This window comes from Camarhynchus parvulus, chromosome 1 (genome assembly GCF_901933205.1).
Source record: "Camarhynchus parvulus chromosome 1, STF_HiC, whole genome shotgun sequence".
NCBI classification, from domain to species: Eukaryota; Metazoa; Chordata; class Aves; order Passeriformes; family Thraupidae; genus Camarhynchus; species Camarhynchus parvulus.
In genome coordinates, this window is record NC_044571.1 from 32,672,617 (window position 1) to 32,696,104 (window position 23,488).

The window sequence follows — 23,488 nt, forward strand, 5'->3', positions numbered from 1 at the left end:
TTTTTGTAGTGCAGTGTCAATATTTCTGTCAATCCCAATGGTACTAATAGAGCACATATTACTGATGCTATGCTGAAGAAAGATGTGTCTATTTGTCAGGACAAATGGCAGAGGCAACACACTTCCAGCTTTGTGTGTGTTGATGGAAAGCCACGACTTCTGCTTTTCAGTTCGGGTCTGTGGGAATGGAGTCAGGATTTAGAAACAAAGCTTATTGAACAATTATCTGTCCTCATGCTTAATTCCAGCATTTGCAGTTGAACTTGATTTATTCTTCACCTGTATGAGCAAATACCCAAATCACTTGTTATATGTTTTCATCTTTTTCTCTAGTAATTTTCTTCTCAGTAGAAATAGTTGGTTCAGGTCTGACATGTCTGTAAATCAGAGCTGCCTGCTGACAGAGCAGAAGAAAATGGCCTGAGAAATTTTAAAATCTGTTTCAGAGATGTCTCCTCTGACTACAGAATAGCATTTCAGTGTTTCTCTGACCTACTAAATGACAGCTCAATCTGCCAACAGGAGGGATTGATTAGCTTGCACAAGCTAAAATGTCTTCCCACACACTACAGGATTGTATTGGAGAATGTTCCTCCTGTAATTTGCCTGAACACAAAACTGTATAACTTTTAAAGTCTTACTCAGACAAGAGAGCAGTCTGGAAGCTGACTAGATGTTTTACTCATCATGTTCTTTAGTACATTTAATGAAATCATATCTATTTGCTAAGCATTTGCTAAATGTTTGCTTTTCTAGTTATCTAGGTTTCTTTTCTTATCATATCTCACTGGAGGGGCAGCAAAGGTGAGGGAGAATTTTATGTTTTGTTTTGGGGTTTGGTTTTTTTTTTTGTTCATTTTTGAGGGTTCTGTTGTTTGGGGTTTTTTTAAATATGACTTTTTTACCTCATTAGTATAAAACTGAAAGCATCAAATCACCCCGTGTTATACCAAAATCCTTGGCAGCTGCAGTCCAGTAGCAGAGCTCCTGTCCTGTGTGGCAATGAAAACCCTCACACCTTGCCACCTGCCATAATCCCAAACTCTGAGCTGTGTAGAGGAGCACCTCACATGATGAAGAGGGAGCTCAAGCTGAGGGGGACCCACATATAATGATGAAGGAAGAAATATAACGGAAAAAGGTTAAAAGAACCAAGAACTGATCTTTACACAGTGATCAGTCCATTACTGGGGTGATAAATGAGAAATCTTTCCATTAGACATTCATAGTTAAGTCAATGCTGTGCAGCTCCACTTGAGTTTGGAGAGCATGAGTGCCCAAGGTCAGTCATGGAACAGCCAACAGCATAGCCTTTGGGCATTCCCTTGGAGCAGGACAAACTTGGGCTCCCTTCATCCAATCTTCCTAATCTTTTTAGTTCCCTGAACCTTTTTGACATTCTGTTGCTGTTTGCTCATCCTAAGCAGCCAGGTCTCAAAATAAAATGCAGCCACATTTCTGTCATTGAACTATTCCACCCACAATCTTCTCTTCACCTTTTCTATCCTTATAAGTGATCCAAATTCCTAGTTTTGCTTCCCAGTATTTTTCTGAGCTCTGCTGAAGTTGTGCCCTGCCTGTCACTAGCTTTAGATGATAAGAAAACACTTTTCATAGATTAAGTGACTCAAAGCAGATTTCCAAAAGGCAAAGATGATTTTTTGCCTAACTTATTTCTATCGATGAACACATGTAAACTTTGAAAGCTAACAGCAGGCTGTTCTTTATTAGCATTACCCTCACATATAAGTCCATGGAGGATTCCTTGGGTGCTTGGGACCTTGCTGCTTAGAAAACTTCCCATCTTGGATTTTGAAGGTAGCCCATGCACTTTCACATGTCCTACAGAAGGGAGACTAATAACACTGAGAATATTTCCCAGAAGCTTGACTGATGGTGGTATCTGGTTTTGTTGCTTTGTAAATCTGATTTTTGTTCACACATACTACCAGTTCTGAAATTGGATGGTCGAACAACATTAATGTAATTTTTCTATAGGTTATATCTCATTTCTAGGAATTAACTGAACTTCCAGAGCAGATTTGTCTAATGTATATGAACTGCATTAGCCTATTTGTCTCAACAAAGTGCTGGGTTCTTCACCCAAAGTAGTGCTCAGCTGGGGCCTGCTATTTAGCAGGATGGTGATGGCTGGTGTTTTCAGCTAACCTGAGATTGCATTTCCTCTGAAACAGGCTAGAAATGTTCTTGCAGTTGTCTACAATGGAGAGGGGGTGTGAGGAGCTGCTCTTTACTGAATTTGAAGTGTCTCACCTCAAGTTTCTTGTGTTGCATATTAACCTTGTTGCTCACCACTTGGGATCTACTCTTTGTATTTTCCTCCAACAGCTGTGATCCTTTCTCAGTGCTGTGTCACAGGAGATGTGTCACAGCCTCCAGACTAGGTCAGGAACAGGCCTGGCTTGGGGCACTGTCAGTAGATGACTCTGATGACATGAGAATATCACCCATGAGGCTTCTACACCTAAACCCACCCAATTATAGGTGGTCTTCCCCAAGCCCAGTTTTGTTTGCATGATAATATGGGTTTTGAGGCTATGTGAACAGTGACACTTAGTGGCAAATGCCAGAACTATATCTTCAGGAGAGGAGGCTGTTTCATAGAAGTCAAGAAGTAAATTGTGAAGTTGTAATATATCTAATTGGCTGAAATATCTGATTAATCAGAAAGGTCAACAGTAGCCATTCAGTTTGTTTTCCATTAGATTAATTTACATGCCAGTTAAACTCTGTCACAAATGGGGAAAATGAAGGAAAAGAGAACATTGATTTCTGAGTCTGAGTAATATTAATTAGTATATAGGTGATCATGTTTGCCAAATTCTTTCTCTCTATACTGTACCTTCAAATTATTTGGTCTTGGTATGTGAAAAAATCCTGAAGCCCTGGTACAGAGACCATGTTCAATTACTTCTGAATCTTTTTCAGCTCTGTCTGCCCTTTCCAGGGGGCAGACAGAAAAGGTAACAGTTGGACTAACCTGCTTTTAGGAAATGGAAGGATGAACATCCCACGTGCCATCTTCCCTTATTCATTCTTCTGAATGTGTTGCCTCTTGTATTTTCCCCCTCTTCTTTATTTTTTCCTATTGACTCTTGCTTAGTGTTGGTGTTTTTCTGCATGTCATAAAACAGTGCCACAGGTGATCATTTGCTCTCCTTTTGTAAGACAACTGCTCACTAAAATTGATGTCAGTGACTTATCTCAGAAAAGAGGTGCAGCCTTTTTCCTGTGGTTGTGGTTTCTACTCGCATAATGTAAACATCCTCATTATTGAGTGCAGATCACCTAGAGAAATTGGGGAATTGCCTTGGACATTACATTGGATGCAATGTGATCTGTGCTGTCATGTGCACTACAGAGTCTTGTGTCTTGCTACATGGCTTCATGGACACTTGGTAGCCTGAAGGGCATCATGAAGTGACAAACAAGATGACTGAGGACAAGACAGAGACCTTCCATTTTGCTGGCTGCCTACATTCATTATTATTTTTGGGATCTGTCATGAGTGAGGCAGAGTGCAAAACATCCCAGAGAGGATCTGGATACTGGGAATTGTTTAAAAACGAGCAAGATTATATTTGTTTATCTCATGCAACCTCTTGCACTTCCCTCAGTGCTGTATTCCTCAAATCTCAGCTTCTCTTCCCAGCAGAGAGATGGTTGCTGCTCTGGGAAGGTGGGACAGAAAGTTGTGTCAGTTCCTGCTCTGCAGCTGCCCAGCTGTTGGTGACCTGACTCAGCTGTTGGAGACCAGGTCCCTGGGGATCTCTGCCGTTTGTTTCCATGCACCTTGCTGATCTCCAGGGTCCTCCTACCTCAGGATCTTTCCTCCACTGAGAATGTTCCCTTTTAGCCCTTTAAGCAGCTGGCCTCCAGTTCTTCCAGAACCAGGAATAGTCATCTTTGTAATTGGCAGTACTGTCTCATCAGTCAGAGCATTCAGGATACATCACTTCTGTTCACACCTGATGATCTGCATCCCAAAATCATGAGGACACATTCACATTACATTATCCTGAGCTGACAGACATGGTTGGAAAAAATGCTTAGTTAGGACCTGAAGAAGGCCAGTCAAATCTTATATTGGGTCCCTGAACTTCATGACTTGTAAGGATCCTAACAAGAAATAGTGAGTTTATACAAATAATTAATTTCCCAAGTAGATATTTCTATAATTGCAACTCCAAAGAACACATTTAATAGAACGGGCAAGGAGTACTGCACTGTGGGAGGCAGGATTTTCATGTTGTTTCATAGTTGACTTTAGTAAAAAAAAAAGACCTCTGAATTCAAAGCAGAAACATTAGAAACATTATACATGGAGCTAATTTTTTTTTAAGTCTTCTAGTATCTCTCATGAATACCACAACATGGATGTTTCTGACTCCTTTGAAATTTACTGGCTAGTTTGAAAAAACTGTAGCTTATAAATAAAATTAGTTCTTATTTCAAAGGTATAACAATCAAAACAGTGGAGCGAATTAAATGAATTTTGAAGGAACAGTACTTTATGGAGTTGCATGTTTTTGCTGTAGTCACAAATGGTAAATTTATTCAGAATTTGATATCAAAGGAAACTAGAAAACAAGTTGTGAGCTATGTAAAAATGTTGCTGCTGTTTCCTTTAAAGAAAATACATTTAATTTCTTTCTTCAGAAGCCAGCTTCAGTTATAGTTGTGCCTAGCTTGTATCCAATAACCTCATACTGTAGTATTATTATATGGACTGGAAAGGGCCTCTGGAGGTTAACAGGTTCAATCCACCATTAAAAGCAAGGACACCTTGCATCAGGTTGTTCAAACTGTTGTCTACTAAAATTTTTAATAGCTCCAGTAACCTCTCTTTTCAGGCTTTTCCAGTGCTTGACAATCATGTTTTTTCCAACATCTAACTAGAAACTTCCTTGCTATAACTTGTACCTGTTTCTTCTTGTCCTCCCACTGTAGTCCCCTGAGAAGGATCTGTCTTCACTTTCTCTAGACCCTGCCAATCACTGAAGACATTAAAACAATTCACTTTGCCTAAAGAAAATCTTTCTGTCAATAAAAACAGAAATGAAAATATTTCTGCTAGATTTCTATGAGACCGTTTTCTTTTGCCTCTGGACAAAAAGAAGCATTCCTCATTTTATATGTTTTGGATAATCCCAATGATTGGAGGGAGACCTCATTGTAATCGACAATTTCCTCATGAGAGGAAGTGCAGGAGCAGACATTGATCTCTTCTCTGTGCTGACCAGGGACAGGGCCTGAGGCAATGGCCTGAATCTGTTTTGGTAAGGTTAGGTTGGATATTACGAAAAGATTCTTTGCCCAGAGTGTGGCCGTGCACTGGAACAGCTTCCCAGGGAAGTGGTCACAGTGCCAAGCCTGTCTTAATTCATGGAGTGTTTGGACAACACTCTCAGGCGCATGGTGTGATTCTTGGGGTGTCCTGGGTGGGGTCAGGCATTGGACTTGATTATCCTGGTGGGTCCCTTCCAACTCAGCATATCTTATGATTCTGTGAGTGAGAAAAGAAGAAAATAAACACAAATTCTGAAACAAAAGTAAGCTGAACCTGTGAACTGTGTTAAAGAGTACAAAATTAGAAATAAAAATCCATATTTGAAAGAAGAGGCTAATTGCAAATATTTTTATCCTGAACAGTAAGTTTCAATTTCATAATATTTCTTAAGTCTTGGAAAGCTTAGAATTGTAATATTATGAAAATATTTCTTATATTTTTTTCTCTTGTTGCTGTATATATTTTACCAGAAGACTGAGTACAATTAAGTGATTCATCATCTACTATTCTTTTGAAGCTGAGGTCTTTCACAAGTGCAGATTCTTGATACCTTCTATAAGGCAAAATCCGAGAGACAGTATATGTTTTGAGTTTCTGACATAGAAGGACCAGCATTAGATTCCTGTTGTTCAACAAAACAGCACTGAAGTTTTTAGCTTTGAACCCAGTATGTGTGTTTTCTCTGTTCAGTCTTTTGCTGAATACCACACTGTTTTCACTTCCAGGTATTCCAGTAATTGTACTTTCCAAGTGATGCAGCCTAGCTTGATGTGATTGCCTTTTATGATCCCTGATTTTGATGGAGATTTATTTCCATATCTTGCTGTTGCCCCGTGGTCAAATACAGTTTCAGTTGGAGGGAGCTGTGCAATCCTTTGCCCATCATTTGCTACTGTCCTCTTTCATTGAGTTCAACCTGTTGATGCTGTGATTGCCAAAGGCGTATCATTTGATTTTGAAAAGCCTCCTCCTTGGTAAACGCCTAGGGGTATTTTCAGCTCTATTTAGATTTGTGCATAACAGTTTTAAATTGCTACTTTGGGCTCTATTAAAACAAATTTCAGAAAGAAAATGTCAGTGAGCACAAACAGGTAATTGAAAATAGCACAGCTTAGGAACAAACATGGTTTTCCTGCAGATTTCCTTAGCCTTTGTTTAAAAGTGCAGCATTAGTATTATGCTAGTGGGGATTTTTTTATTTGGTACAAGTGCTAATCAGGACAAAATGTCATTGGTTTGGGTAACATTCATTTGTTAACATACTCATTTGTGCAAGAACAAATGGTCTGTAAGAGCTGTGGTGCACACAAGTAGGAAATCCCAGGTTGTAGTCCTTTAACTACTGGAGTCCAGTTGCCATTAATTTATGCGTGTTTGTTATCATTTTACAGCATAAAATACTTCATTCTTGACATACAAATTTAGCTTTTAGTAGTCTATTGTTGTCTAGAGTGGTAAAAGACTCCATATTCAGCATTCTATAATCATAAAATATTTTTGTTCTAGAGTCACAGGAATAAGTCTTTCAACTCTGGCCGGCTGTATAGACTGCACAGGTAGTATCTTGATGTCTCATGCCTTCCAGGGGTATAAAATCATTTATACCACTGGAAATAATTATGTGTACTTTTCCTAACTTAGTCTCACTTTTCTTTTTTTCCCACTTGTGTAAATTGTATACCAAGTTATTTATTCAGCCTCAGTGGGAGCAGAATAAGATCATAGGAGGAGCTTGGAACATTGCCTGTGAAATTGTACATGAAATTTTCTTTAGAAATTTCTTTTCTAGCAAAGCATTGCTACTTTCAGAGGTAAATATTATTTACAAAAATATTCAAAAAATTTTTTTAAAAGATCCATTAGGACCAAATTGTTGTGTTTCGTCACTAGTTTTCTCATGGAGCTAAGAAGGCTCTGTAATTCTCAGGATAGTGGTTTTTTTTATTCTGTATGTGTTATTGACATGATATTGGTGGTGAATAAAGAAGAGATTTCAATCAAATTTCAGTAGGTCATTTAATTTCTTGTATGGATGGATTCAGGTCTATCATAAAGCACTGCAGCTGCTTTTGTCGCTCTTCTACATATCAACCAGTGCAATGCAGTTTTCTGTATTATATTAAATAATATTACTGCATGATTTCACAACCTAATCTCTTCTCCCTGTCAAGTCAACTCTGACTTTTTTACTCAGTTCATATTTATGTGGTAGCAGCAACTTTGGCAGCAAGTTGTCTGCACTATTTCCTTGTGCTGTATTAGCACTCTATTACATGAAACTTGTATGTAAAGGAAACGTGTAAAATAATAACTAAAAAAAAAAACAAACCCAAACACCAAAAAAACCCAAACCACATAATTAAGTTGTAAGTGTTGTAAATGCTCTCAGGAATACTTTAAGAAGATTGAGGGACTATTATTGACCTAGGCATTTTAGAAACCAAAGTCAAACTGAGCATGTCAGCTTGCAGCATTAAATGGATCAGCTTTGAATTCTCTTGATAATATTACCCAGGACTGTCTGTTGGAAGGAGGCAAGACCATTCCCTGCTGTTCATCACCTCCTTCTTATTGCCTTAGACATTTTTTTTAATGTTTGTATAGTGCTTGAGTGGCTCTACATTTGTTGAACTCCTTGCTCTGGAAAGACAAACTGTTGGTATAAAAAATGAGGAGGCTGGTCTTAGGAAGTCTGAGTTACTGAAATTCTGTTCACTTACAATCAGTCTTCATTCATTCACAGACATTTCCCAAAGAAGGCAAATACGCCTTTTCAGTGAATGTCTCCTTGACAAATGCTTTTGGAGTAAAACCCTTGCAGCACAGAGCTGCCCACATACCCACATATCCACACAGGATCTGTGTGCTCTGTTATGCAAGGGGCTGGGAGGGGATCTGCTCACAGAACAGCAGCTACGTGCAGGGTGGGTTCAATGAGGGGATTTGCCCCTCGGTTGTTCCCTTGCCACAACTAATGCCTAGGTTAGAACTCTGACTCCCTCAGCAAGGCTGGGATTGTGTGGTGTGTGGCTCTGGGGTGCTGAGTGCTGAGCACCTGTGGGTTACACAGGTGCTGCTGGCCTTTGCTGCAGAGTGAGTCAATTGCACTTGCTGGAGTTGAAGAAGTGGTGGGGTGTTGCCTTTGGGCTGTTACAGTCACCTTCCCAGGGGACTGGCTGCACAGGTGGCACACCAGAGCCTGCAGTGCAGAGTCACCTGGCACCCCTGCCTGTTCTCACACCATCCTCCTGACCATTCACTGAGTTACATCTGAGAGAGCTGCAGCATCAGGAGTGGCCAACAGGGTGTTCAGATCTGTGTGTAAATGGTTCATAAATGTCTTCTTCACAAAACACACCAGCTTTCCTGCAAGGAGAAAAGATTTTTGTGTTTACATGTAGTATGGAATACCCAAAGTGTGGGATTGTTCCAAAGTCCTTGTATACTGAAACAATTTTTTTTAGAAGCAAGAAATACATTTATGATGTATACATATAGATTCTAGCACAATTGGGGCACAAAACAGTGTGGGGGCAAGTGGCTTGGAACATCTGAGTTTTACTATACTATGCATAGTAATATCATATTTTAAGATGTGATTTCCTCAGTTTTATTCTTCTCCTAAGCTATTACTCATCTTGATTGCATTTGTATATTATGCATGAGGACAAACTTGAGCTGTGTGGAAGGAAGATTATCTTGGGAATTCCCATGTCCAAAACTGCATGTTATTTAACAAGGTGTTTGGACAATATCAGCTTCTATCTAAAAGGATTTTGTGTTGGTTTTATTTGTGGTGTCTGTTACTTGGATCACACACAAACACAGTCACACACAAGCATACCAGGACAACAGCCTGCAGGGGGAAAAGGGAAAATCCCTTTTTCCCTTTCCCCAAAAGATAATGGAAGCTGAAGGTATTATTGTCAAATACAAAAGTAGTTAAAGAGGACCAGGAGGAAAAATATTTAAATGTAACTACATCCATTTCTACCAGCTAATAAAGAGCATTTTCTTTCCTTTCCCTAGTGGGAAAATAGAGAACAACTTCCTTTGGCACTAGTTTCTATAGTGACAGTATTCTCAAAATCATCTTTATGCACTCAAAAATAGCTTGATATTACAGTGTAGAAATGGAGCTTAATCAGAGTTTTCTGTCCTCTAGAAAACAGTTAATGATCTGAAAAAACAGGAATTTAAATTGCACGGAACATTAAATTCTTCTAATTTAGTAACTGAACTCGTTTGCTCTTGCTGATGAGGAGAGCGATGCCCGGCCTCATATCTCATCTGAGGTCCATGATGTTTACTGTGCTTTTGTGTTTGAGCCCACAGGTGCTGCATCTGTGGGTATTCCTTAATTTTTTCTTGGTCTAAATGCAACAGAGCTCTTTGTTTTTCTGGTCTGTGGCAGCTCTTCTCAGCTCAGACACTAATGAGCTGGATGTGGCTCTGGTTGTGGCACAGCTCCTGAGCTCACAAATCTGTCTTCATAGTCAGATACAAACTCACAGCCCTCTGTCCTCTTCCACCCTCCTGACATCCTTTTCTTCAAATGGCATCTCCTGCTGGACATCACCCCTTTCTTCCTCCTCTCTGCAGTAATGTTCTCTTTCTCAGCTGTTCCCACAGCCAAACCACCAGTTAAAGCATGTCCCTTTTCTTACTTTCTTACCCAGAAATTCCTTTTGTTTCTGTCAGCCCCTGCTTTGTATACTTTGCTTTCCTCTCTGGGAATTTTTCAACATCTACCACTCCTATGCCCAGATAAGGACCAAAGTGCCTTTTTTTTTCTTTTTTAATCTGACAGGAGAGTTCATCCAAACCCTAAATATTTCAGTTAACTTCTCTCTTCCATTATCTATGGCCTCATCTTTCAGACAGATTGGGCAGTAAATTACAAAGGACTTAGGTAGTTCATGGCTGATTCATTACACACTGAGGCATTAAATATTGAGTGATTTACATAATTAACAGAATTCCTAAATTCATGCAAGCAGGTTCTTCAGCCAGTCACAGTAATTATCCATCAGTTACTGATGAACAGTAGCACTAAAAAAAAGATCAGCATCTTCCCAGGATTGCATTTACCAGGTGAACCTGGTGATGCAGCCATTCAAGAATGTGCATATTTAGCTAGGCAGCTGATTCTGCACTCTGAGCTGCAAGAAATGGGCAGAGAAAGGCATCTACTTTTGCATGAGTTTAATTAAAGAGAATGATACATTGCATTTCATCTATTATGTTTAGCTATTTTAATGTCCGCTGGCACATCAGGACTCATTACTCTTCACTGTTTCTGTTACTTGTTTTGCAAACATGCAAATAAAGAAATAATTATGACTAATAGAGCTCACCCATGAGAGATGAGGGGGAGAAGTGATCATCAAGTGGTGTTCCTCGAAAATCAGAGAGAAATGGTTGAGTTGTGCAAGCATCTAAGGTAAAATATGCCTCTGCTCAAAATTTCTGACATGCCACCACCTGTTCAGGGCTAAGAGATCTTTAAGGTATTCCTGGCAGGTCTGTCATCCAGGCTGTCCTCTGTGGCTGGAGCCTGCAAGTGCCTGTGCAGCCCTGCTGAGGGGCCAGGGATGTTGCTTCCTCCTCTGTTCAGAGCTGCTCCTGGAGGCCATGGACCCTCTCAAGGAGCAGTTACTGGCAGCTGTGCCTGGGCCCTGCTAAAGATGTTCCTCCCTCCTCCCCGACACTGCTGCAGATGGTCTCGCAGGACTGTATGGGGGAATATAATTCCTGAGTGCAAGCTTTTAAACAAAAATCAATCACTCTGATAAATGCCTTTCTTCTGCTGTTTTGAAAGTGTTGTTTTACTTCCAGTGAAGCTGCTGCAGGAGGCTTCCCTACAGAATGAGGCTTTCTGTGTTCTGCCAAGTGCCAGTCCCCAGGTTGCTCACCCTTCCTGCTGTCAGTCAGTGCCAGCCTGGTGCTGTTCACAACGACTGCCTGTACTGCTCTGTCATTTGAGTCATGGCATTTGCTGAGGGAGCCACTTCAGTGTATGAAAAGCAACCTAGGAAATTCTGATATTTAAATAAATACATATAGAATCAATCCTCTTGATCCTACAAATGAGCGTGATGTGTAACCACTTGCATTCTGACATAAATATTGGATAAATAGTTGCTAATTCACAAAGTAATAGGTAAGACCATTTCAGGTGGTCTACTCAGGTAATTTCTACCGAGCTTTGTCAACTTACATAAGCTTTTTAGAAGTGTTGAACTTTAAAATCTGTCCTGGTGCTTAGTATTATATTGGTGGATCTTCAAATAAAAGATAAATCAGTAGGGTAAAAGTAAACTAGACTGTTTTCTTGCTTGAATATTGTAATCTATGTTATAATATTACTCTCTTTTCTCTGCTAGAGGTCTGAATTATCAGTGGCCCAAAGGCTTTTTTTATTCATTAAAATAATTTGTTTTACCTTTCTATTCTATTAAGGCCAGTGAATTTAAAATTCTTATAATTTTGCCTAAATGAAAACATCTATTATGCAGTAGGGAAAAAGATGCATATATGATTAGTCTATGATCATCTTGCTGTTAAAATAAATCTAAACAAATGGGATTTTTATTGTTCCAGTGCAGACTATCTGAATGGTAAATTATTCTAAATTGGTCATAAGCCCCAACCCATTCAAGTTTGTTCAGAGAGTATAGGCAAAAGTGTAGCTTTTATTACTTTTAAATATAGCTAGTTTTTTCATTCTTGATGGCTTTTCTGGTTATAGGCAATAAATGTAGTTGAATATTACTGCTTTGTGTAACTGATATGTCTCCATGATATTCTTTAAAGCACCAATGATATGACTTTACTTGAATTTTTAATAACTGAGAGCCTTGCAGAAGCCAATATAAGTAAATGATGGTTAAAATTAGATGGACACATAAAGTGAACTCACTGTCAGTTTGTCTTTGGACTCCAGATGCTCACTGTGAGAGGCTCCATAGGATGAACAAACAGTGTGTGCTACTCTAATGAAGGAGAAAGAGCAGTGCACATGTATAGATACAGAGAGATTCATTGCTGTCATGACAAGACGTGAGTACACACTTTCCTGAACTGTCCTTGGAGCACCTTCTTTGAAGAAGGTGAAAAGCAAGGAAGCTGCAGAGGCATTCACTCCAGCCAGCTGGGCTGGATCTGGCACTGGCTGCTCTGTTCTGGCCTAGCATAATCCTGCATCATGGCTTGAGACAGGAAACGTGTGGCAGCCTAGAGTGGAGGGGATCTGCTCTCCTCCTTTTTGCAGGCATGTTACCTTGCAGAAGCAACAACTGCCTCTTTCTTAAACAAAATGAGCTGACTGGCTCCCCTTTTTTAGTTGGCACTATAGCAGAAAATAGTGTTCTGCCTTGTTAAAAAGTTGTTTAGGCATGCTCTACAGTTAAAAAAAATCTCAGACCTAGCAGGAGAAGCACTCAGTCTGAGGAGATGAGAGAGGGTGACTAAAGGGGACCATGCCCAGATCTTTTCAGTAGTTCATTTACTTAACATATTGCTTAACCTAGCAGAAATTTTTAAAAACTGCTGATTACTAATTGGTTACTAATGCTTGCCTTCTGTAGCATGTTATGATGCTTTTATAGCCTAAAGACCAGTGTTATGTATTTGGTTATCTTCCTATGTAAATTAAACTGTTTTTCTCAGGAGGAAATGAAAACACAGCACATAGCACTACTATAGTGTTCAACTGCAGGGTACAGTCTGGTGCATACTTAGAAGCTGGTCAATTTAGTGCCCCAAAATGCCCCTCTGTAGGGGGATAGAATATAAGAAAATAAAGATAGTGTAGAAAGTAATCTTACCCCTAAGGAGTTGCAGCTGGGCCAATTATCAAAGATTAGGAACAGGCCTGACTTTAACAGGCCACAGCTGTAACCAATGAGAAGAAGAGTGCTATGAAAGAGTGGGTTGCTGGGTGAGAGGGGAGCTGGAGTCAGTTGGTTGCTTTGTGAAGAAGAAAGAGTTAGCGCTTGGAGGAAATGCCCGTGAGAAAACACCAAGGTATGAAACTTTTGTGTAAGGAGACAGCAGTATGGAACTCCTGCAGTAAGATGACAATACCTCTCTGCTCTTAGAGTGGTTAGAATGAAGGAAAATATTCCGCAGTGTGGACCAGCTTACCAAATGTAATTATTCAGATTTTGCTATGGAAGTACAAAGCTGGTTACTTGACACTTACATTCCAAGCTTTTGAATTATTGCTTTCTCAGCCAGGCTGTGGCAGGATGGCAGGGAGGTGTTGTCTGCTGAAAAGTCCTGGCGCCGCCTGTACAGCCTATGTGCAGTTTGACACGGTGATTGCAGGAGGTTGGATGGATAAATGGGTGATATTTCTGTTTTATGGATGATGTCAATCTCACCCAGTTTCTACTTTGACTGCAAGCAAACTTGCAAGTTTTCATTTCACAAACAAATAAGTTAATAATAATATGTTGATAAGTTCCTTCCTAAGGCCAGGGCTAAAATTTTCTCATAGAAGTGTTCTACTGGAAAATGATGATTCAACTAAATCAACACCTTATGATGGAATATAACTTTTTAAAAAAATGAAGTTTAGCCGAAATATCACCAAGGTTTTCAGTGTATCTGACAGATTTTTAATTTATCAAAATAAGATTTTTATGGACAGACTATATCCTGAAAGTAAAAACAATATTTTGGGATATTTTGCTTTGTGAACAATTCTGCTATTTAGGTTTTTTTTTCTTACTGATTCATGATGAATACAGTATTTAATACCTAGAGGTTTGAAATTAATGGATAATATAATTTTTGGCCAAGTCTGGCTAACTGTACAATGATATTTGACAGCAGAAGCACTGACATACGCACATGTGAAATATAGTTCTGAATTAGACCATTGAGGCTACTCCTGATGTATTTTCCTAATTCAACGTGCTTCCTTCACAGAGATAAACAGTTCCAAGATATAAGTCTTAATGAAACTGTTCCATGGAGGTGAGTCCAGCTCTGATAACAAGCTTCATGAAGTCATGGCTTATACTTAAAAATATACTCTCTGTCATAATTCAGAATTGGATAAATCCTTAAGCTGATTTAATCAGACATCAAAAATGAGAAAGAAATGTAGCATAGGAATTTAAGAGGGAGCAGGATACTGCTCTGAGGAGATGTCAGTGTTTAAAGTGGGGGATAAAGCCTGAGTAACTCAGCCCAATATTGATGCCTATTGCTGCAGCTTTTTCAAATACAGTGAAAGCTTGGTATTACACTCCAGTGAAATATTTAATGGAAGATGTTTTCTTCCTTAGTAACCACTGTGTGCCTGGCAAATGGCAGTATTATACATTAATGTACAACTGACCTCACTGGCTGATGCTTTCTGTTTAGAAGGACTTAGAGTGGGATATTGTGGTTTGCAGTCAGAGATTTTCCATGAGGACCGCTCTGTTCTTCTGTAACTGAGGGTTCCTGTAACACAAGGACACTCTCCTTCAAGCCCTTTTCTCTCTGCTGCTGTACTGCAGTGGAGGAAGCTTGCATGGGCTTTCTCCTGCAGGAAATACTCCTGCAGTGAACTCAGCTGTTCCCAATCATGAGTGAGAGTTGTGGACTTTTACCACACCTAGCAGGACTTAACAGGCCTCAGGGCTGTCAAAGTGCTTCATTGATTCCCCCACTTTTCCCACAGTGCTGCTATTCCTCGGTGAGCGGGGGAGCTGCTGGTTTGTGATTTGCTTTTCTTTTCCTTGGTGGGGCTCTCCCTAGCAGTGTTTAGTGTTTTGCTGTCTGGGTCACTTAATGCAATACACTTGCCACCTTTGAATGCATAGCGTTCTGTGCTATTTGTTAGTCTAGCTGAGAACTATAACCCAACCAGTAAAATTCCTGGATACTTTCTAGACTTCTCTTCATATCTGTGTTCTAATGGAGTAAAGATTCTAAAGAAATACCATGAAATACCTGCTTCCTGTAGAAAGTTGAATTATTCCATATATTATTTCAGTTTGGTTTAAATAAACCAAAAATATAAACAGGTGCACAAATTTTGGCAAATGCCACCATATTTATGCAGCCAGTTGCATGTTCTAGTCTTCAAAATTATGTTAAAATTTTTTGTTAGTTATAAGCAATTGCTTTTCATGGGATATGTTGATGCCTCAAAACTCTGAAAAGCGGGACTCTTAAATGGTATTGAACTATTGCTGTAGGACCTGCAGGCAGCAAAGCCTGGAAACAGTGCTCACAGATTTACAATTCAACATTTTCCAGGAGGCTCATAGGGAAAATGATGCTTGCATCAAACAGCAGTGTCTTATTTTAGAAATATATTAGGAGAATATAAACAGGGACTTGGTTGAGCACTTGCGTAGCTAAATGGCAGCATTCAAATTGCAAGTGCAGTAATCATAACTCTATTATAGTTTTAATGTCATAGTATGTAGTTCAACATCTCTTCCTGCAACTTTCATGCTATTTCCAGCCAAAACAAAATATCAATTAGCTCTATGGTATGAGTAGTTTCAGTAATTTTTCTATTCCTATCATATCAGCAAAATCTGTCCATCTTCATGAATAGAGCTATAAATGAATATTCTGTGAGAATTTGAGCACTCTGGGCAGAAGATGTGGATTAAGAGTTTTTACTCAAGCAGTCCTTGTTAAAGGGAATCTGAAGGGTTGGGGATTTTTTTGGTGGTTTTTTTTGTGTTGGGATGGAGATTTTTGGCTTTCTAGGTTTTTTAACTGAATAATAGTCTTCTGGTAAAATTTTGGAGAAAGGGCAACCTAAGAATGTAACTGGGCAGCTGGTACACAGTTTAATTGATGTTGCTCTGACACTATTAATCTGTGTCATATTTGAATCAGATTAATTTATGTCTTCCTGGTACAGTGGGGGAAACAAGAACAAGCAGTCCTTTGTTCTGGAACATATGAGAAGAGCTTGTGATAGTATAAGCAAAGATATTATTTTATGTGAAAAAAAGGTCAGATATTGAGGTTTTGGTGACAAAAATATTTTACAGTGGTGTTTGTGGATGGTATTTTTGTTCACCTCTTATACAAAAAAAAGCAATGATATAATGCTGTCATCTTGTAATTATCTCTGTTCTCAACTTTCATCTGCCATGCACAGTTGGCAACAGATGCTCAGGCACTCTGCAGTGAGATGCTCTTCAGCCACAGACTTTACAAGTATAGCAGTGCTGTTGAAAAAGTAATCATGTGCAGAGCAGTATTTCAAAGCTCCTAATTGAAAAGGAGAAGTAATTTCCACTGGGTAACTTGCATCCATTGTGCCAAATATGGTTTGAAGTGAGTTATAATGTTTTCCCAAATCTTTCTAGAGAGATCCATTTAAAAACCTCTGCCCTTCTTTTAAAGGGACCTGTGCAGAGCTCCCATAACTGATAATTTGGAAAGGTCTTCGGGAGACTGCCTTTTACAGGACAAGCAGACCTTTTGTATAATTCATTAATCAGTCTGATAACAAAATTCTTGTCCTAGCTGGCACTTCTGCAACAGAGCAGTTCTAATTTGTGGCACTGAAGTGAATTCTTGGAGTAAACCTAACAAGGGGCAGCAGGAAAATGTATCAAACATTAACTATTTCAGGCGTAACACTGCTTTTGCAAAGGCAGGTGTAGACGCTGCCTAAAGAATGTGGCATTGTTTTTAAGAAAAAAAAAGTCGTGTTTGATTCTGAGACATGTGTTCTGTACTTTAAATAGGTTTTTAATGCCTACCATAGTGATTTATTTTTTCTAAGTGTACTGATTGATATGAAGATCCTAATGTCAGAAATCATTATGTAATTCTTTGAAATTATTGTACTTGTTACATCAAAAATACATATGGTACATGTAGGAAACCAAAACACTTAGGCTGTCTTCCTCATTTCATACCAAGCTGCCATCTCAGCAGAACTGACATTTTAAATCCTTTTTGGCAAGAGATAGAGGAAAATAATTTTGACGCATGAAACATTTCACTAAGTTGACATGCCTGTATCACCTCTCTGTCCCAAAGCAAAGAGCTGCGCAGAGCATGTAGGGGATGATGTTACACCTGAGATGTTTTTGGTTGTTTTGTGGCATTTTTTGCAAAGCTGTACTGCAAAAAAAAAAACCCAAAAAAAAAAGATGTTTTAAATATATATTGCTTATTATACTTATATCCGATTGTCATGAAATGAAATATTTTGAGGTGGAAAAACACATTTTCTGTGAGAGAAAGGGAAACAATTACCATGACACTGGCAATGTTTTTCAGGATGTGGTCACTCTTTAATCAGGTGAAATGTGACCCTTCGCTTTCCACAGACATGGGGAAATACAACACCTAATATGCTCTTTAACCTTTAGGAATCTAAGACAATAAGAAATGAAACAGCAGCTCTGTAGTGGAAGATACACTGTTCCTGAAAATTCATAAATCCACAAATCTTAGTTGATAATCATAAAATGACAGAAAATCCAAAAAACATGTCATTCCTATGCCTAGAAGTAGCTTCCAGGACTAGCTGCTACATCACCTTTTCAGGGACAGAAGTGAGGCTGTAGTCCCCTTTTTCCTGCTCACCTTGGTGGTAGGAATGACATTTGCTTTTCTCCAGTTGTTGGACACTTTTCCCAGTCACCTTAATTCATCAAGGATTACCCAGAGGAGCTTTGCAGTCACACCTGGCAGTCCCTTGGCACTGGTGGTTCCTTCTCTTCTGCCATCATCATCTTCTTCTCTTGGCCAATCTCTGCATCATTTCATTAGCAGCTCAAGGTGTGAGTTTGTGCAAACTTTGGAGGCATTTAAGGGCACTGTACTTCTGAAAATTGCAGTGGGATTTGAAGGTGTGCACATGTTCTTTTCCAGACAGAGCTCTGAAACAGCACTTTAGCTTTTGCTTGAGCCAGAGCTTGATGTTAGCATAGAGGTGACACCGTCAAATATACGAACTCAGATAATGTGATAGTGTAAAATGTCATACTAACATGTTTTATCTTCAACTGATAAAATGAAAAGGAAGATCTCTAGTGAGAGACAAGCCTGAACTGCTGTCTTGAGATAAATTTTGCAATTTTTCTAGCTCCTGTTTAGGTTACAGTGATGTGCACAATGTTTGAAATCGGGTAGAATTAAAAACTGCAAAAGCATAAAGAAGGAATAGCACCACTTGGAGAATTTACTTGTACATTTTCTGATAGAAATTCTTGACTGTCTAAATCCAAAACTGGTACAATTTTTCTCAAACTCTTCTTCATACCCTATCTTTGTTCTTCTTTTCCTAACATTTATCAGAACCATGAACTCATTCATCAGTATTTTGCTCAGTTTAATTTATCAGATTTATTGCTTTCTTGCTATAAAAGTCAGTATTTACCTTCAACAACACATGTATTTTGGAAAACTTGCATGTACAGTCACAGTGATTTCATCATGCCATATTCCACTGCAAATAGCAAAGAGTATAGAGCAGAGAATATCCTCTGGCATGCATATTGTCATGCAATGATCTCAGCAAAACTGTGTAGCTCAGAAGTTAATAGAAATTTCTGGTCAAGTTATTTTTCTCATTTTCTCATTCACCTCTTTGGGAAGATTGCAATGAGGTTTTGCTGGGTTCTGCTAAGGTGTAATCTGAAAGAACTGTCCTCCACTCACTGTACATGGAAATAAAAGAATGTGGGGGTAGGAAGAGATAGGATATTTCCTTTTTGCTCTGTCACTAGGGCCTCAGCAATACAGAGCAATGATTACAAAGAAAGTCTTGCATATTGTCTGCAGAGAAAATTGTCTATTTTGATAGATTCTTTGAGAAATTTAGCTCCAAAAATCTAGAAATTGTTTACCAAGAATATATAGACTGTGATGTGTGTTTACTGTTTGTTTTCTTTTGGTCACAGTTTGGGCAAATTTTCAGCATACATAAAGGTATGATTTCTCATCCAAAGCTGTCCTTGTTGTGACTTTTGTGTTCTTGATGCAATAATTTCTTTCAGGAATTTTGCAAAACTTATTTTTTTGTAATGTTAAATAAGAGTATGTTGTCATCATAACTTCATACTTAGAAGTGGCTGTACTTTTTTGACTGGAATGAAAACAATCACAAAGTTGGTCTGAGTCATTTACTTGACACTGATACTGCTTTTGGTATATGTACTGAAAATAGATGTCTATAATGAGACAAGTCAGATCCCATAATGTCTGTTGAGATTAGGAACTTCACCTACAATATACCAGAATGATTTTGATATAGAAACTCTTAGTCACATAATAGATCTGCGTTTTCTAATAAATTTATCTAAAGAGAACGTTATTTAACTCATAAATTTGAGGCTTTTAGCACTGTCCTTCTGGGTGTATAATTTAGAGCAGCCTTATGCTGAGTTGTCCATGAAGTTCCTAATGTCCATTATGAACCTTATTTATACAACGGTGTGTGGAGTACATGTCACTTGGGTGCATATATGAAAATATTTTTGGCAGGAGTTGTGATTAATAGATTAAATATTTGGGTCTCTGATAGGAATGGAGATAATGCTTCAGATTATTAATACACTTCTTACATAGATGCTGGCTCTGGCAGCAGGTGTTACACTTTGGTCATTGACTTCTGTTTGCTTGCTATTCATCTGGATCAGTTTGGGCCTTTGGCATTTAATTATGTTATCTTTTACCTACTTCAGAATTCTCATCCACACAAATATATTTTAATGACACATCAGCTTTGTGCCTTTATTTCTAATTTCTTCGGTTTTCCCAATAAAAATGTGATTGAGCAGTATCAAATATAGTTATTCAACTGGTTTGAATGGCTTTATTTTTTTCATTTTTTTGTTATGAGAAACAATTGACTGCTAAAGTAGTATGGACATATTCAAGTTGTGATGCAAATGTGCTCTTTTCCTGCTACATTTCCTGATCTACTGCAATGCCTGCCAAATTTAAATGAGAGGTCCAAAGAGCTGTGGCATTCACCACAGGCTTGGGCATAAATCAGACCTCTCTGGGAGCATAATTCATGCACTTGACTGACACACAAACACCAGGAAAACTCTGATTTTTTTTTTCAGATGTCAGTATTTATAATGAGCACAATTCTGACTTCTGGAGTACCTAAATTAACAAAAATTACATTTGATGGAAAAGAACATGCTTTGGAGCACTGACTTTTGGATAGCCGTAAATATCTCTGGGAGAATGGAAGTCAGAGCTTGACTTAAAAGGGATTGGAGAACTAAGATATGCATATGCTAAGATATTTAGCATATTTTTCCTTTTCATACAGTAGTTGTCTAATGTGAGGTGCATAAACTCTTGTTCTGCTGTTTGGCTAACTTTGCAAGAAGCTGTGTATTGCAGTCAAAGGAATATTTTTATCTTGATCTTCTGGATCTGTGAAACTCATTTTTCTGGTGACACAATGATATATCTTCAACAGAAGGTGTGCAATGTGCTGCCATCCAGCAGCAAAATCTGCTGAGTTTGCTCCATAACATACCTTTAGGCATTTAAGTTTTTTGAAGCACCCCTCACCATTTTGGTCAGAGCATTGCTGAGTTTTTATCCTGAACTTATGTTTCATATGATTTGAGTAAATAAATGTTTTGAGGAATGTCTGCGTACCTTTGTTGACCCTCATCTAGATAAAGATTTTCATGCTTGGAAAGAAGCATCAGTTATACATTTAGTCTTCATTCTTTAAAACATGATCATGTTCAGTTTTCTTTAATTTTTAGATGCATTGACCAGTGGCAACTGTCCAAAGTTGTCCCTTGGATGCTTTTATTTTTTTAATTTTGTAGGATTAGAAGTTTTTTTCTCACTTGCAGAGTAATTAGTATCAGCTTATTATCAGAGAACATTAATGTCAGGTAGAAAAGTTCCTATGGTTGCTGTTATGCACTCCTACATCAGTGTATTGTAATAAGAAAAAGATGAAAAGAAACTCAAATAAAGGATCAGCAGAGAAAATGCTTTGGTTTCATATTTGATCACTTATTTCTCCCAGGCTGATAATGCTACTTAATTATGAAGGTTGCTGAACCAAATCAGCAAAGTTGCAGCAGGTGGCCAGTTTCCAGCTCTGATGAGTATTCATCTTTATGAGTTTGGAAAAAGATATAAACTGTGTTAGGCTTGCTTCTCAAGCTTTGTTCACTGTTATGGCAGCTGACACATGTATGTGTTTATCAACTGGGCCTGATGTTCACTTTTTAAAAAATGCATAATTAAAAATTCAGTTGTTCAATAGCTGCTTTCAAGAATTCTCACATTCCTTAGTTAATTTTTCACTCATTTACTTCCTCCAGAGCAATTTCAACCATCTTTCTCATGTCTTTCATTCCACATTTTGAGAATGAGAAAAATCTGCTTCTAGCAGTTTGTACTTTGAGTCTTTTGTTTTCCTTTTTACTCTTATGCTAGGAAATGAAAAACTAAGGATTTACAGAGGATTTCATTACCAAAAAAGCATGTCCACTTCTTTCATGTTGTTCACAATGGACTAGTGTTTTGGTATCAAAACTACAATAATAACTTTTTTCTTTCATAGAGCAGCTGAAATGTATATTATAAATTTTTACATGAAGCACTTCACAGCTGGGCATTATGAAATCTATTTTGGAGAACAACAGTAAAATAGAAAGTTGCCGTGGAAAAGACATCTCTTTCTTCCTGTACTAGGGTAATTTTTGTTGAATTAGATCTTAGTTTTTCTCTCTTGCTACAAGTTTAGAGATGTTCAGGTGAAGAAGTGTGAGTCTGTATTGATATCTGGTAAAAATGGAAATTACTGTCAGCCCTTGGACTTTCACATGTCTTCTTGCTGTACTTCCAGTTGTCTGCTACAATTCAAAAAAAGGATAGACCATGAAAGACTTGTCCTTTTCTTCTAGTGTAAGAAGCTTTACTAATCTGGGCCTGTTTGAAGTGGTTAAGAAAGGTTCAGAAAGCTTATGCTGGGAAGCTTACCAGGTCTGTATCTTTGCAGTGGAAAGTGTTAAAGGCTGGAGAAGTTTTAGCAGGATTCAGAAAGAAATACTGCAATACTGTGAGACTCTAAGCAAAACATGTCTTTCCATCTTGCTTAAACTGAAATTGGGGAAAAGAAAAATAAAACAGAAGTAGTAATAAAACCTCTCCCAATTTAAGGACCGTATTCAGAAAGGAAAAAAATGCTGACTGAATAAACCTAAAGACGTGGGTCAGAGAAATGTGACTGGGTCAATATTATTGTTTCTGTCATTAAATAATAAAAGGAAAAAATACCAGGAAAAGGACTGCTTTAGAATTAATTACCAGTGACATACATTTCTGATCAAAGGGTCAGCCTGGGTGCCTGGAGCACAGATGATGGTGTACAAACATTATATTGACCCCATGGCTTTCCCCTATAGCGCATCCCTGTGTAAGTCCATCCAAACAGAACCTCCACGACCTCTTGTGGCTCTGGAATGGGGCTTTCCCTGTGTCTCCCTGGTTCAGTTTCCAGCTGCCTGGTGCCCATGTCAGTGTGTCCCCTCAGCTGATGGCTAAAGGAGGGGCGGGTGTCCGGGGGGATGCAGGGCTGGGAGGAGTGGGACTGATGTCAAGTGGTTACTGTGGCAACAGGGAGGGGACTGGTAGAGGGTGGGGGAGCAAAGGGGGATGGGGGGAGTGGCAGTGTTACCATGGCAACAGATGAAGTGCCTTCCTCCCCTGGGTTGGAGATGCAGCTGCCTTTATGTAAAATTACCTGCCTGGTGCTGGAGGGTTTGGGCACAGCATATCAAGAGTGCTTGTGTTGTCACCTATTTGTATTAACTATTTCATTACTAGTTAGAAAGTGAATCTGCTTGGGATATAAAGTATTTTTTCCCACACAAGCTACACCCACAATTATCTCTTTTTATGGTTCACAAGTTGTGGCAGAATTCTTTTTTATTCCTTCTAATATAGTGTAAAAAGCTATGTGCCAATATCAGGAATTAATCATGAAGTACTAGAAAACATGCTGATTTGAGTGAGTTTGTTTTACACATCTTTACAGGGCTATATTTCATTTTCCCCTATAAGCTTTGCAAGACAGATCTTAAAATTTCTTGTTTGGGTTTTTTAATTTTTTCTTTTTTTTCCCTTAATCATATTTTCTGGTAATTTTCTGGTAATTTCCTTTAAAATTTCCCCAACTGGTGAGTGATGGTGTTTGTG

The 23,488-nt window shown here is 38.6% G+C and overlaps 1 protein-coding gene across 1 annotated transcript in view; it reads left to right on the plus strand.

The window, feature by feature from the left end:
- The first annotated feature begins 13,286 nt into the window (after positions 1–13,286).
- The window catches only part of LOC115903085 (gamma-aminobutyric acid receptor subunit gamma-3-like), a 153,806-nt gene continuing 143,604 nt past the window's right edge, over positions 13,287–23,488 (plus strand). The window contains exon 1 of the mRNA XM_030947277.1: positions 13,287–13,339. The gene's annotated coding sequence lies outside the window, so the exon portion shown is untranslated. The remainder of the gene's footprint in view (positions 13,340–23,488) is intronic.